This window comes from Leuciscus leuciscus, assembly GCF_965113295.1.
Source record: "Leuciscus leuciscus genome assembly, chromosome: 22".
NCBI classification, from domain to species: Eukaryota; Metazoa; Chordata; class Actinopteri; order Cypriniformes; family Leuciscidae; genus Leuciscus; species Leuciscus leuciscus.
In genome coordinates, this window is record NC_138746.1 from 8,100,663 (window position 1) to 8,116,739 (window position 16,077).

The 16,077-nt window shown below is 40.4% G+C and overlaps 1 protein-coding gene across 4 annotated transcripts in view; it reads right to left on the reverse strand.

Moving 5' to 3' along the window:
• The window catches only part of marchf8 (membrane-associated ring finger (C3HC4) 8), a 103,360-nt gene extending 87,635 nt beyond the window's left edge, over nucleotides 1-15,725 (reverse strand). For 2 of the 4 annotated variants that reach the window (XM_082154017.1, XM_082154015.1), the window contains exon 1: nucleotides 15,550-15,707. The gene's annotated coding sequence lies outside the window, so the exon portion shown is untranslated. Of the gene's footprint in view, nucleotides 1-13,698; nucleotides 14,813-15,549 lie in introns of those variants that run through there. The other 2 variants (XM_082154019.1, XM_082154016.1) reach the window with 2 other exon arrangements.
• Between the last annotated feature and the right edge of the window lie 352 nt (nucleotides 15,726-16,077).

Consider the following 16,077-nt stretch of genomic DNA (forward strand, 5'->3'; position numbering starts at 1 on the left):
GCGCGTGCATATTCACGCATACGTATTACATGTTTGCAGGGTTTTTCTTGACAAAGTGACATCGCCAACTACTGGCCTGCCATGCATAATACAGCCTTTTTAGTCATTTTCGCAGATCAGTCTGAAGGGGAATCGTGTTGACAGAAATCTCTCTACCGTCTTGCACTTTATAAAACACCTTAGTTGCATTTTTTAAATGTTCTGGTTCCAGTAGCAAGCGACAACAGGATTAATCTCTGCTGTTTTTCTCTGAACAGTTGCACAATCACACGCCTTATTATCTAACATCCAGTGGATTTTAACCAAATGGATAACGTCAGGTTGTGTCATATGTGACCGGAGTGATGATATCAGATAATTATTCAAAGCTTAAAAAGTGGCTTACTGGCTTAAACCTCAACAGTGTGCTATATTACATGACCTCAAGATCAGAGCGGGACACAAACTCTGCCAGTGCTGGAACATCCTCACAGACTGTTAAGAGATTAGAGCGGGATAAACCGGACTTGATGTGTACTGATGAAAGTCTGCTGATCCTCACACACTCTGTGCTGCAGTACTTTCATTCCTTCATTTCACATTCAAGCTCAAGAATAAATTATCATAATGTTTGCACGTAAACACGTTGTCCTTTTGGGACGCTGTAATTTATGGAGTGAAGTGTCACGCCATTGACCGGCTTCTTCCTCAATGCTGTCAGATCTGCTGTCGCTAAAGTCATCTGAATAAGATAAAGTCATTACTATCACATGTGACATTTGTATGTTAGCTTTGACATGATTGTCGGTTTATTAAACATGGATTTCTGTCATGCATCTGCGGTGGAAAGGAAATATTAGCAAAACGTCAGAATGTCATACAGTATTTAACAGTTTCTTTAATCCTGAATTCAACTGTAAAGTAAAGCTATTTCAGACAAACCCGCCCTTAAACAACACAACAAAACAAACTGTGATTGGTGGTTTTTGTGTCAATCAGACCTTTTTTAGGCGGTACTTGATCAGGACAAGCTGAAAACTGAACTGAATTTCATGCTAAGAGTGAAAGTTTGGGCTCGTGAGACTAAGGAACACATGACCTCAGGGTACATGCAGTTTTGAACACACACATTCACACACACACAGGTTCACAGGCTCTCTGCAGGCTCAAAGAGGAAGAGCATTCTAAGAAAGTAAACCTGCCTCACACTTTGAAGACAAATCCTGCAAATTTAATGGAGACAGCAGACTATCCCAGATTTTCAGCATTAGTTGTAGTTTCTGTCAAAGCGTCTCACCATATTCCACACAGATTCAGAGCAGAGCACAGGACGAAACTGGATGGTGGATGACTTCATCTTTTGCAAGAAGAGATGAAACGCCTTGAAAATGTAGTGAGGAAGGTGAAACTGCAGACTGCATCAAAACATCAAAAAGAGTCCCTAAAAAGCAAGGAGGTAGTGAAAAATTTCTAATTTGTATAAAACAGAGCACAGATGGTGTCACTATCTTATTATGTGATTTCGCTGATTGTAATTGAAGAAAATTCAAATAGCGGCTAGGTTTCAGCAACTGCTTTTTCTTCTATCAAAATGTTAATGGATGGTTAGTGTGCAAAAGGAGGCGCTCAGGATGTGTTCTTGTTTCTGAACGCATAAATGCTCAGATGCAAAATCAAAGCATAATGCGTGAATTTAAATTGGGTCATGCAAAGGTTTCCTAGTAACCTTCCGGCAGTATCCAGTCAAGCAACTTAAAACAGTTTATGAAACCATGTTTGCACCATTGCACCATCTAGTCCAAGCATAATGCTTAACAAATCTTTCTGACACCAAACTTTTGAATGATGTACATATTATATATTTTTTGATTTATATACTTTCATTTATATTTGAATGTTTACTGATCTGTTAAGCATTATGCTTGGACTAGACCCACACGAAATCTGCACCCACATTATTTCATTAAAATAATAATAGTAGAAGGCCTACTCTAAGGTCTGTTAAAAAACATTTTACAATGTTAAATAATATTCCGGTTAATAGTCATTTTCACAACTGCAGGAGACCGAGAACGAGAAAATCTTTTTGTTATAAAAAGAAATGCAATAAAGTAATGTGTGATTCTAGAAAATTGCCCGAATCAATCCACAGGTCCACAGTCATTCGGTCTCCAACACTAGCAGGGACGGCGGGGAGGGCACTGAGCACTGAGACGAAAGTGCAAAAATCAGGATCATTGATTTTTCATCATACACTGGAACGAAATATCTTTTCTTGAATTTCCTGCTCCCTCGCTTAATAAAACTTAAGGTTACTGCCACAATCAGAGGAAAATGCCATTTACAGAACAATAACAAAATAAAAACACAGCATGTGCTGCAAGCAGTAATGTTAATTACTACTTTAAACCCAAGTTAAAATACTGAGTGGTTATTGGCACTTGTATCTGCTTCCTGTGGAACACAAAAAGGAGTTATCAAAAAAGCCAAAGCTGTTCTTTTTCAAAGCAGAAAGCACATTCATAATGATAGAAACCTAGTAAGAATTATATATGGAACAGTATTAGGAGTGGGCAATATACAGGTAGACACGATTAACTGGTAGACATTTTTCAGCCGGTAGAGATTTTGGACTATCGTCTCTATCGCTGTTACGCTCACATGACGTTGCTGAGCTACACAGTTACGAAAACTTATCGTTAGCATGCGTTAAGTTTTGCGGTTTAAAAACAAGTGATTTTAAACCATTGAAGCGTAGTAAGCAGCGAAAATACAACTAATTTCGCTATATACGCGTGCTGTCAGAGAGACTGTTTCTCAGCGCTGTCTGAGAGACGCACGCACATGAAGCCGCTGCTCATAAAGCGTGTGAGAACTGAACTGGTAAGTTCGAGCAGGAAATAAGGCTGAAATTACTGACGACTCATTTCAGGCAATTCAGAATTGGTTCTTTCTTCGATCTTTTAAACTTTGAAGACCTTTTACATTGACAGCTATATTACACACTACATGAAAGGTAATATCCAAAAAAAGCATAATAGGGACACTTTAAAGGAGCCGCTCCTTCAAAATGGATCATTTCAGAAAGAGGGTTAGGATGAAAGTTAAAATTAATAATTTTTCTGCATGCATATAGCCTATATTTAGATTTCTTTGTACAAGAAACTTTATTAACATTATAAGTGAACCTCAAGGAACATAATAAAAAAAATCTATGTCACGACCTCTTGAAGTTTTAACATGAAAGATGGAAACACTTTGGAGAAGCTGGGTAGATTTGCTTGGAAAATACCTAAGAATACAAGGAAAGACAATCTGAATCCAATCAGAATCCAAGTCCAGAGCATGGACGATGACATCATTTTTTTGCATAACTGCTTTATAGATAAAATTAACTAACTTAATAATTGATGATCTTTACAGCGGAACTGAATCAACACTGAACTGACTTCAGCTGAACAACAGCAAAAATGCATAATTTTCCTGTAAAGCTGCTTTGAAACAAACTTTATTATATAATGCACTATATATACATAAAGGTGACTTGACTTGACTAGGTCTCTCTTTTTATATGAAATATGACTAATAAAACTGCTCCAAACTGTGAAATAAATAACCTTACACTTACTGCTTGGTGGTGTACAAACTAATCAGGAATGGGCTATCATCATAAGCACACAAGTGATGATGACTGAACAGCACTGCAATTCATCATTTCATAAGTGGATTATAATTGTTTTTTCTTTGAGTGGCCCAAATAGCTGTACACTCCATCTCTATTAAAACTCGTTTTCTGTTGCCAAATGCTCTAATTCAGAACTGAAGAGCAAAAAAGCAAATAAACCGTAATGGAAAGTCTAATTCAGCTCTTTGTAAATTATTATGTTCAAAAATTAAAATAATGTGATAATAAATACCAGTTTGCAACATCAAGCAGAATAACAGACAGTTTTTGTACAGCTAAAATAATCTAATTGAAATTAAGTTCCTAATGAAGCTCACACCTGCTCTTACATCAAAAATAGAAAGCAGTGTTGTGGAAGAAAATTATCATTTATTTATTCAGCAAATCGGAATTTAAACAAACCAGTGCGGCTCCAAAATCTCTCTCACACACAATGTCTTTCAGGCGAAGAAGTACAGCGGATATGTTCGTCTGCTTCATGTTTCTCAATTCTCTCAAATCTGCAGCCTCTAATAATCTGAATTGCCACTATGACATTTGTGTGTCATTTTTGTTATGTTCTATCAGCTTTAAATATGTACAAATCCTGATATGACTTCAAAAGTCATCTCTTTCAATTGTCTGTGGTCCAAACTTTACAAGTAAGGGACCTATGAGGTGACATTTTCAACAAATCTATCAAACGTTTTGTGGCTTTTAGACCATATCTATTAGTTATTATAGGGATAGTTCACCCTATCTATTTCTATTTTGGCTCCTGCTATGGGTAGGGAGGTGTCCCATCCCTGTGCGTAGAGCCGACCAGATGAACCAGTTGTTTCCAGTGCTGACGGTCTTGTGCCAGCTGCTCTGTATCCTCCACAGCAACTCGTGGTCGTCTCCAGCCTGCGGCCCTCGGATCAAACTGGAGAATGGCTCTTGTCGGATGGTCAGGAGGGAGCCGGAGGACATGGCCGAACCAGCGGGTGCGACGTTGCGCAGCCAGGCAGGATGCTCTGGGCTGGCACGTGCGGGCTCTAAGCACTTGATTGGAAACCCGCTGGGGCCACCTGATGTTCTCGATGGTTCTGAGAGCCCTGCTATCGAAGCCATCTAATCTTGCAGCCAGTGTCTTATTTAAGGGCCAAGTCTCCGAGCCATAAAGCAGGATGGAGAGTACTGCTGAGTTGTAAATCCGGAGCTTCGTCTTTCGTGAGATGGTCTGGTGCCGCCAGAGTGGTTTCCAGAGGGACTGCAGGGCTGACGCAGCCAGGGCTCTTCTGCGGGTAATCTCTGGTTTTAGGTCCCCGTTGTCTGTCACTATGGATCCCAGATATACAAAGTTCTTGACAGGCTCTACAATGTTATTGCCAAGCCGCAGGGAAGGTGGATGCGGTCTGTCACCGACATACATGAACTTGGTTTTCGTCCAGCTCACCTGAAGGCCAAGCTTCTCAGCCTCTTCATTGTATATACCCAGAGCGTCTCTCAGCTGGCTGTAGGACGTGCTGAGCAGGATGGTGTCGTCAGCATACTCCAGGTCAGTCAGGTGGTAACTGCCGAAGGACACTCCGGGGACCCGCTCACAAACCCTGGACATCAGATGGTCAATGATGCAGTTGAAGAGGTCAGGAGCAGCCACGCAGCCCTGGCGAACGCCACTGGAGATGGGAAACCAGTCTGAGTCTCTGCCGTTGATGCGGACACAGCTCTGAGCGTTGCTATAAAGCAGCTTGAACAGGGCAACAATCTTGGGTGGTGCTCCAAGGGCATGTAGAATACTCCACAGTGAAGTGTGGCAAACGGTGTCAAAGGCAGCCTTCAGATCTATGAACCCGATGTAAAGATGGCGATCTTTACGGAATTCATAGGTCTTCTCTATCAGCAAGCGAACGGCGGAGATTTGGTCTGTTGTGGAGCGGTTAGGCATGAAGCCAGCCTGCTGGGGACGGCGGCTGCTTCTGATGGCTGGGAGAGCACGAGTGAGCAAGATCCTGGTAAAGAGCTTGCCGGGGATGGAGAGAAGGGTAATGCCTCTGTGGTTGCCGCAGACTAGCCTGTCACCCTTACGTTTCCAGAAGGGCAAGATGACTCTTCTGGTCCAGTCGCTGGGAAGCCTCTCTGTCTCCCACACTTCATTGAATATGTGGGTAAGCCACTCGACGATGCTTTCACCGCCTGATTTTAGCATCTCAGCGGTTATTGCACAGATGCCGGGGGCTTTCCTGTTGTTAAGTTTTTCCAGAGCGGCTTTGACTTCCTCAGGTGTGACAGGGTCTGTACTGCAGACAGCACTAGGGGCTGCAGCGTTAGTGGCCGATGAGATGGCGGGATCAGCCGGGGAGGTACCGTGCTGCAGGAGGAGGCTGAAGTGCTCTTTCCAGCGTTCGAGGCAGTTTGCTTCAGTTGCTATAAGGTTGCCATCAGAATCTTTCACCAGGGCTGTCTTGATGCGTGGGCCATTACGGGCTTGGCGCAGCAGACTGAAGACACGGCTCATATTGTTGTTATTGGTCACGGACTCTAGGTGTTTAGCTTCTGCTTGCCAGAACTTCTCCCTATCCTCGGCTATAGCCACATTGTGCTGGCGGTTCAATCTCTGATACTCCGTCAGGTCACCTCGGAGCCGGGCCTCACGCCGCCGGTCGATGATGTTGAGTGTCCTCTCCTATATCCAAGGCTTTTTCGGGGAAGGTCGAAAGCATCCGAAGACATTGTGAGCTGACTGGATGACACTTTCCTTGAAGGTCTGCCAGTTGTTCACCTTGTCGGTAGCCAGGTTATCAAAGGTGCGGCGGATGGCGCAACTGAAGTCTGTGGCGATGTTTGGATCACTGAGTAGGTAGGAGTCCAGGCGAGGCTGAGTCTTGGTGTGCTGGTTGGCTCGCAGCTTTAACTTGAGCTGGGCCACCAGCAGGCGATGGTCTGTGTTGCCAAGCTCTGCTCCTCGGTACACACTGCAGTTGGTGACAAACGGCTTCCAGCGTCGAGAGATGAGGATATGGTCCAGCGCTTTCCTGGTTCTGCTATCTGGGCTGTACCATGTCCAGTGATGGATAAGCTTCCGGGGAAACCAGGTATCAGCAATGCAGAGGTTGTTGTGGTGGCAGAGAAGGAGAAGGCGGTTACCGTTGTCGTTTGTGGACCTGTCAGCAAAGGTTGTGCCGACAGGTGAGCCTGTGGACCGATCACTGCTAGACAGAGTGGTGTTGGCATCGGTGAGGATGATGGTGATGTCGTGTGGTGAGGCTTGGCCAACAGCCTGATGGAGTTGGTCAAAGAAGGCATCCTTCGCATCCTCATCAGCGACATCGGTGGGGGCATAAGCAACGATTACTGTCATCTTGCCGTGTTGGTGGAGAAAGCGGGCCGACAGTAATCTGTCGCTCAGGGGTGTCCAGCTGATGAGGGACTTGCGGAGGGCCTTTGGGATGGCAAGTGCCACGCCATAAAGGCCTGTCCGTCTCTCGGGGCCACTCCAGAAATAGCAATGGTCGCCTGCTGTTGTTTCAATAAACTTCACAGAGCCCTGCCAAGGAGATGTTATAGCGGCAGAGCTCTCGGGACAGCAGGGTGGCAGCTCCGGGGCGAAGGAGTGTCTGGACATTCCATGTGGCGACTCAGGTCCTGCGACGAAGGTTGATCTGTACTCGTTGGTCGGGGGCAGGCTGGGGTCCGTTACCGTGTTGGGCAGTCCGGCTACTTTCTCTGATCGGTTTCGTAACAAAAGGGTTTCTCCTGGGTGGGTTGTTAGCCCTCCGCAGGATAGCCGGTTGGTGGGGCTGCCACCTCACAGCATACCGACATGCTGGGGTCTTTGTTTGTCTGGAACCTACCCTGGAGACCGGCCCGCCTAGGGTGACCCTACCAGGAGCGAGCTCCCGACGGTATCGCTCTCCAGGGTCACTGGAACACGCAAGCCCCCTCGCCTCGTCAAGGCCAGACCCGAGAAGGTTCACCCAAAAATGAAAATTCTGTCATCATTTCCTCACTCTCAAGTTGTTCCATCCAAACCTGTATGAATTTCCTTCTTCTTCTGAACACAAAAGAAGATATTTTAACCCCCTGAGGTCTACGGTATCGCCGGCGATACCAGCTCGCTTTTTTTTTATTAGTGTAAAAGAAACTCATAAATACTCTGTTGACTTTGATTTTCCATAGGAGTTTCATACATCAATCGATTCTGTTAAATGTGTATTATTTTTGTGTATACTCACAATAAAAACAAAGTGTTGTGCTTTTTGCCAAATAAAGAAAAATAAACACGAAGCGAGTTCTGCCTTCTCTCTGCCAGTGAAGTCCATTCTGAAACGCGTCCGAAAATTAACAATAACTCAGCGAATACTCAGTCAAACAGACATACAGGCACACAGGCATGAAGCTTGAATTCTCTTCTTTTAAATGAAGTAATTTATATAAAAAGCTAATATTCTCATCTTGTGAAATCTGTATTAAAAGAGAGCGATTCCAGTCGAGCTCATCTCATCTCATTACGTTATAATCGGCCACGCCCACGGAGAGCGCGCGCTATTCAAAAGCAAATGACTGAGACGATCCTGTGAACGCCCCCATCAGCTCGAGAAAACACACAAGTTTATTTAGATAATTGTTTACACCGTCTTGCAGCGCTGTGAGGAATAATACTAATGGAAAATGTCCCTCAGAAGTGCGGGTATATCGAGGAGCGAGCTGAGGAATACTGTAAGTTTTTTCCTTCTCACGTGAATTTCTTCACGTGGGTTTCTGTTTATGAATGAATAAACGGCACAGATGCGCGCTGTTTACCACAGCTGGCAAAGACAGTTTAAATTTAAATCGCGTGTGTGAATGAATGATGATGTTTTAGCAAACTGCATTGCTATACTGAGATAAGTAAACATCGACTGAATGTTGAAATAAAATGTAGGCTATTTGTATAAGCAACGTATTAAACTGCAAATTAACAATATGCTCTAATATTTCATGAAAACAACGTTACAGTCAGACGAAATATGAAAGACAACATTTTGTTGACTAGATTTGGGTACAGTTTTTACTGTAGAATATACTGCCACATCAAATAAGCTTTTGTTTAGCAATTTCTATATATAAAATACTATTTTTGTCAAAAATAAAGTCATCAACTAAGATGTTAGCTGTGCCAATGTTGGTTATATTCAAACTAATGAATACATAGATAAAATGTAGGCCTATAGGCCTAATCATTTTTTTTTACAAAGAAAGAGTACACTTGAAATATTGTTGAAATTGTAATTATTGTTGTAATTGTAACCGTTTTAATAAAATAGCAAAACATATTTACAAGATAGATGTAAGCAAAATCTTAAATGGTCAATATAAGTCTTCTTCTAAATATATCTTTTGTCCTTGCATTGTGGCTCAGTCAGTGTCACACCTGAGTGAATGGCTAATTATGCAGAGTGGGTGTATTCTAAGGTGTAAACCACTCCTCGTTCACGCCCCCTCGCATATTGGCTTTCCAAGCAAAACCTGTTTTACATCAATTTAAATCAATGTATGGTTTTATGTGAACGATAAAGCAAGACTATTTTCACATAATTTTGAAGAAAAAACTATAGGCGATGACATCCATTAGTCAAAAGTCTTATTGCCACATATTTAGTATGTGTTTTGTGGCCTTATTTCAAAAACTTTAATTTTTAGTTTTTTCGATAACCACGCATAAACATTATTCTCTCAAAAATGAAAACATGTACATACATGTGGCTCACATATTATTGTAGTCCTGTTTGTGCTATATAGAGTGAATTTACACCTTTGCCATTAATATGTTTATAAGCAACTGAAAAAAGCACAAATGTCAGAGCATGTCAGAACACCTCCAGGGCCCAAAAAAACGCTCAGACTCCAGAGGGTTAAAGAACAGTTGATGGACCCCATTTACTTCAATAGTATTTATTTTCCATACTATGGAAGTCAATGGGGTTCATGAACTGTTTGGTTACCGACATTCTTCAACATATCTTATTTTGTGTTCATCTGAAAAAAGAAATTCATACAGATTTGGAACAACTTGAGAGTGAGTAAATGATGACAGCATTTTTATTTTTGGGTGAACTATCCCTTTAATATTGAGTGTTTAGATCTAAACATTTAACATTGAATGTTTAGATATTCATACAACAAAATATTCTGGGGGCAATGACATTTTTTTGAAAATGATCAAAAAAATGCTGGCGGTGCGGTAACAAAAAAAAAAAAAAAAGAAGATAATTTTGAATTGTTAATTGGACAACGAATCTCTTATTTACATTGTGTTAACACTTTGTAGGTTACAATGAAAGGATTCAGCCGTGTTACGCAGATTCTGACTAACTTACTGACTAGCACCTCTGATAAGTCATTGCGTTCACGCAGTCAACAGATATGACTGAGTTTGGCTACAATACTTAACGCTTGTAAAAACATGCTTTGCATAGAAACATTTGACACTCGGAGAGCGCTTAGACAAACACTAATGAGAGCGTTTGAAAGCAGCATCTGTCAGCGGGTACCGAATAGACCCAGTACTTGGTACTGTCGCTACTGTCGGTACTACCGGTACTGCAGAAATGCTAGTACCATCAACTTTTTTATGTTTGGCAACCCTCTTAGTTAATATTTTAGTTCATTTTAATTTAATCTGTCCATAGTGAAGAAAAGTACCAATTTATTTAATTCCATAGTGATTCCAAACTTTTGAATAGTAGTGCATGTCCCGAAAAACAACGTAAAAAATAGATAGTTTTCTATAATCTCTAGATAGAATGAGAATATATTTGATGTAACTCAAACCTATTTAAATAAAAAACTAAATGTACAAGCCCCTTCAATATATCCCGCCCAAACTTCCCTTTTCAAAAGGAAATAATTGAAAGAAACAGTTAAAAATTGTTTCATGTGGTCTTTAATAAGTCCCAATGAAATCAATATTCCTATAGCCTCTGAAAGAACTTTCTTTTTTTTTTCTGTCTCCTAGCCGAGGTTGTTTAGAATAGTTTAGTATTTGCCTGTATTAAGTGCAATCTTCTAAATGATGTCTGAGTAATGCCACTTGCTATTCTGTAATATCCGTCCTTTACTTTTGCCCTTGCCCCTTGTTGGAAAGAGAGTTTGTTAATATTTAACTATGTTCAGGCAAAATAAATGTTAGAGAAACTGCATCTGACCGACCATCTGACTGTATTTTTTCTTCTTTTAACAACCACAGCCGCATGCTGTTGATCTGAATGAGGCATCTCGGATTAATTCCTTCTGCCTCCTTAAAGAATATGGCTTACATGCTTCTGTTGCTGGGATTTTGCAATTGTGGATGTAGTGAATAATGAATAAAAAGTACAAAGGGGTTCCTACGAAAACATGGTTGCTCCCAGTTAAACCCACCTCTACTTTTGGGTACCTTTAACTTCCTATCACAATCCAAGTGAAATACAGATATTTTGCATTTTAATAGATTTTTTTTGTACAAGCTTTAGACTGTTTGATCAAAAAATTGTCAAATTGACAATTGTCAATTGAGAGAGAACTGTCAAGTGCATGATATTGTGGGACGCAGTACTGAACATACTCTCATGCACACAGAAAATTAGCATACTGCACACAGTATAGTTATTATATACTGCAGATGATGTAGAGATAGTATGTTAGTATGCTATTCCAAACACAGGCCATGAAGCTGAGGGAGAAGTGTCATGAGACAGCAAAGCCTGGCAGCATGTGTCCAGATTAGTCAAACAAGGTAAATGTTCTCCCATCTGTAAATAGCACCACTGACTGGGGACGTGTCTTGGCTATATTATTGAGATCACACAAGTTTATGATGCTGTTTTAAAACCCCACATCACAGCACATCCATTTGAAGATCATGAAAAGTCATTGTGAATACATGGCTCTCTTGACCATCTTAAAAATGTATGTATGAGCAATATGATACTGATGTTTCCCGTAGCAAACTCCACTAATTACTAATGTCCCCAGAGAGGACAAATAAGTGGTATTAAAAAAAAAAAAAAAAATTATATTGTTATCTATTAGTATTAGATTAGATGTTATAATGGATTTTCCTACATTCTTAGAATATACCATTAAGTGTCTTGGCTAATGCTGGAGCTCTGTAAAGTGCACAAAGCACATTTGAGCACAAAGGCGGATGTGAATAGTCTTAAAAGCATGCACATGAATACACAGACTGTCAAAACAAAGGTGGCCCGTTTTACCGGCATTCACTCTATTAGAATTTTCCAATGTAGCAGTAATTTAGACAAACATGTTTTTGTAATTAAATGGCTTTCTGAGGTCGAACCAATTTCAAGAATCTAATTACTTAACTAGCTACAGCAGCCTCTATTTTTCTGTCAGAAACACATTTCAAGATATAACACCGTAAGTGGTCCAATACTTAATCAACAACTTCATTTTAATCCCATAGTGTTAATGGCCTATGCTGTAGCAATTGTGTTCATACACATTTTGCTATAGGCTATCTGTTTAAATTGCAGACAGCAATGCAATACACGTTAGGATTAAATTCCACACTTTGCAAGCACTATAAAAGGATGAGGACTCGCGCTAGAATTGATACAGAAAAAAATAGGCCATCATTCCTTTAGTATCACTGTATAAGAGCTGAGGAAGCATCCAGAGCTGAAATTCAGATATGGTAATGGAAGTTTCGTTTCTGACACCAATAACCTAAGTGGTAAGTGGTGGACCAATAAGAACAAACTGGGCTATCTGACCAATCAGAGCAGAGTAGGCTGGTGAAAAGTGGGGTTTTAGAGAGACTGAATCTTCGAACAAACCGTTTTTAAACGTCTTTGAGAAATGAGGTGATGTGCAACGTATATTATGAGAAAATTAGTTTTTTGAGAAAAAGAGTTTGACCTTTGATGCATGCAAATCTATTGTAGGGGCACTTTAATATCGTACAATATAGAATAAACAAGTTTTACCCATGCATGTACAGCATCATTTAACATATTCATTTACATTTACAGCTTCGCATACGAAAAGACTTCACACTCACCGCAACCAGAAAACAGGGCGCACAGAGACCATGAAAACCATAAACACATGGCATTTCACAACATGGAAGTCACAGCCAAATCTTGATACAGTGCAAAGCCACAAAGGTCTTTCTTGATTAACAACATTGGTGAAATGGTTTCCTTCTCTACAAAATAAGGGAGGCAACTCCTGAAGCACATCCCTCCACATCCCTCCATATGAAGTTCTTGAAATCTCGTCATGCAACTTCAAAAAACAAGCAAACAGGATCAGAAAGTGCAAACTTGGAGAAGTGGAAACTTGGAGAGTACAAAGCCATCTACTGTTTTATCTATTGTGACATTCTGTTAAGAGAACAGTGATGCCTTCAAAGTGATAAGAAGGTGTAAAAAAAAAAAAAAGTCAGGCTGTTCAGCAAGCTGTGACAAGACTAATGGTGCAAATACAGTTGTTATTTTTTTTTAAATGTCTGCATTTTATAACTACCACCTTAATTGCCAATACTATTACTGTAATTTATAATTCAGAGTATAGAAAATATTATTTCAATCAAAGAGATAGACCAGTCCTAGTTCTATATTTATAAGTAACTATTTATAACAAGTGCTTGTTTAAGAATTTTTTTGATAAATCTGTTGTTGTGACATTTTTTTACTGGGGCAAGTTATAACATGCATTTTAGGACTAAATGTTGTATTATTTACGTTTGCCGTTTCATGAATTGTTTTGCGTGTCATGCTATAATTATTTTAGTGTTTTAATTTAGCGAAAAGTCTTTAATAAGTAGGATATTGTGTGACAACTTACCCCACAGTGTGACAACATGTCCCAACAACGTGTTCAATAATTGTATTGCTGGGCAGCTTTGTTACTTGTTGTCAAGACTTTGAGGTACATAATGTCTATACAGAAATTGACTTTCAAAAACAAACATAGCCTACTGACTGAGAGAAGTATTCACTGGAATAAATAGAATGACAACTAGCCCCGGACTCTCTTATAAGTGTTTTACAGTTGATCTAAACATAGAGACAAAATTATGCGCTTACCGTGGATATCAACATCTCAACAAAACTGCCAGTTGAAAGCATTCTTCTAATGTGAAAGACTAGGCGCGCATGAATGTCCCTGACTGACACCACAGTCACTGACTGATCCACCCTTCAAACCTACTAATGCATAAGATACTAATGCTAGCAAAAGCTAAACAAAATGTTTACAGTACGCACTTAGCCTATGTAGCGCTGTAATCCATACTGCATTGAGCCGATACATCAACAGACCTACAGCAATCCAAGCGCACTGGGCAGCAGCAGCGGCATCCGATCCGATTGGAATGAATCGTTCTTTGGAGTCGGATCTTTTAAATCAATCAATTGAATCGGTTCTCAAAAAGTTTTGAACATTTTATTCATAAATCGGACTGATTCGGTCCGAGAGAGGTTCTCCAGTGAAAAACTCATTGGCTGCGTCTGAAATCGCATACTCTCTTGAGTAGGTAGGCTACTTATTTTAAATAATTACTTCACGAAAAACTTCACAAAACAGTAGGCTATGTTCTATATTGCCTATGCTATGAGTGTGTGTATAGTATGAATGTAACCTGGACTTACAGTGTCAGTTGCGTTGCTTCAATTGCATTCACAAATCCTCTCCCGTGTCCATCGTATGCGCAGTTAAGAATCTCACTGATAGTAACTTGAGTAGGCCTAGGTCATCCGGGTACTTTTTGCCTACTAAATTATGAGTACTGTGAATTCAGACATACTTATTTTTAGGGCTGGGCGATAAAACGATAACGATATGTCTCGCGATAGACACGTAATCAATATCAATAAAAAATGCGTTTGATAAAACGCTCGATAATTTATTTTTTTTCTTAGTCGGAAGAAACCAGAGGTTGTGAAGCAAGTTTGGTTGCATGAACAAAGGCACTCCCTCTCTGGTAACCTAGCAACGTAGGAAGTGACAAGAAAACAGCCAATCTCGTGAGAGATTCTTCCATAGATATATACACTAGTCTAGTGTACACGGCCAGTATAGCAGTTTTGGGGATTTTATAAGTGGGTGAAGTATGCGATTTCGAAAGCTGAATCATGTTTGCAAAAGAACTGAACTGGAACACATGAAATCATAATCGAAATAGAAAAAAATCGACCAGTAATAAACAGCAATAGTGCTAGCTATTAACACACTGGGTGTTAAAGGGTCGCGTGATGGCGAAATAGAATCATTTTTGAACTGATTCTTTGAAAAGATCTGTTCAAAAGAACCGATTTGCGAAAACGAGTCCTTCAATCAGTAATAATAATTATGCATACAACAGACCAAATGCAATCAAAGCGCTAGTTTTCTCTGCAGTCTAAGGTTACATCTCAGCCTTATCTTTTGTTCAGTGGCAATAGTTCAGTCGTAGTTTCGCTGATGGCGCGATATGGAGGATGACAGCTGCATGCAGACCACCACGGTTATTTTTCTTCCCTCATTTTCAGGACAGTTTCATTTCTACGAAGTGCAACATGCTCGCTAAAACAAATACTTTTGCATTTTCTTGGTCTGTTCATTAACACTGTCCAGGCAGAGGCAACACGCATTACAATAGAGAACGTTCGGCACTGTATTCAAGCACTGGAATAACGAAGGGACTCGAGCTAATACAATAAACCAAGTCTTTATTAGTGCCCTCCGCAGTGCTGAACGAAAAAGTCATGAGATTGATATATGTAAAATATATATTTAAGATAGCATATATTTCCTATACTTGATAATGCAAATCCCCCATAAAGATACAAATTATTTCTCGGCGTATTAAGGACGACCGTGTGTGGTGTTGCAGTGACAGCGGTGCAGTGTTTATCCTCTAATGCAGGTTTACGTGATTCGCTCAAATATTTACTTACCTCGTCTTTCCCCGACTGTATAAAGCGATGTTTTTGTTTTTATTTCATAGTCCCCATCTGCTAGCGTGCGTCACGTCCACCGACTTCCGCGTTCGGGGTGGAAAAATAGGGCTGAGAAAAGAAAAAAATATCGGAGAGGGCATGCGCGTGCTATCATGTACTAGCGCTAATGTCTCGAGTGTTCAAATAAATGATATACACAGCTGATGCGGTGATGTGGGTTCATTAATTACCCTTATAGTCATATTCAAATATGAGAAATTGAACTTTTTTGTGTGTGCTAGAGGAGGAGCTGATGATTCCTTTGTTTTTCTCCTCTCATTGTCTGAGGCTCATGTCTCCATACAGTGATTTCATTATTACAATGGTGCACCGGGTGTGAGTTCACATTGTTTTTGTTTTTTTATGAACATGATTCAAAGATGCTCCTTTTTTCATCATTATCAAAGTGGATAAAGACTATATAATAGTCTTGATTAAAGAGGGATGGGTGTGCTGTGCCCTGCTCCTCCTTGCCTCTTCTGAAGA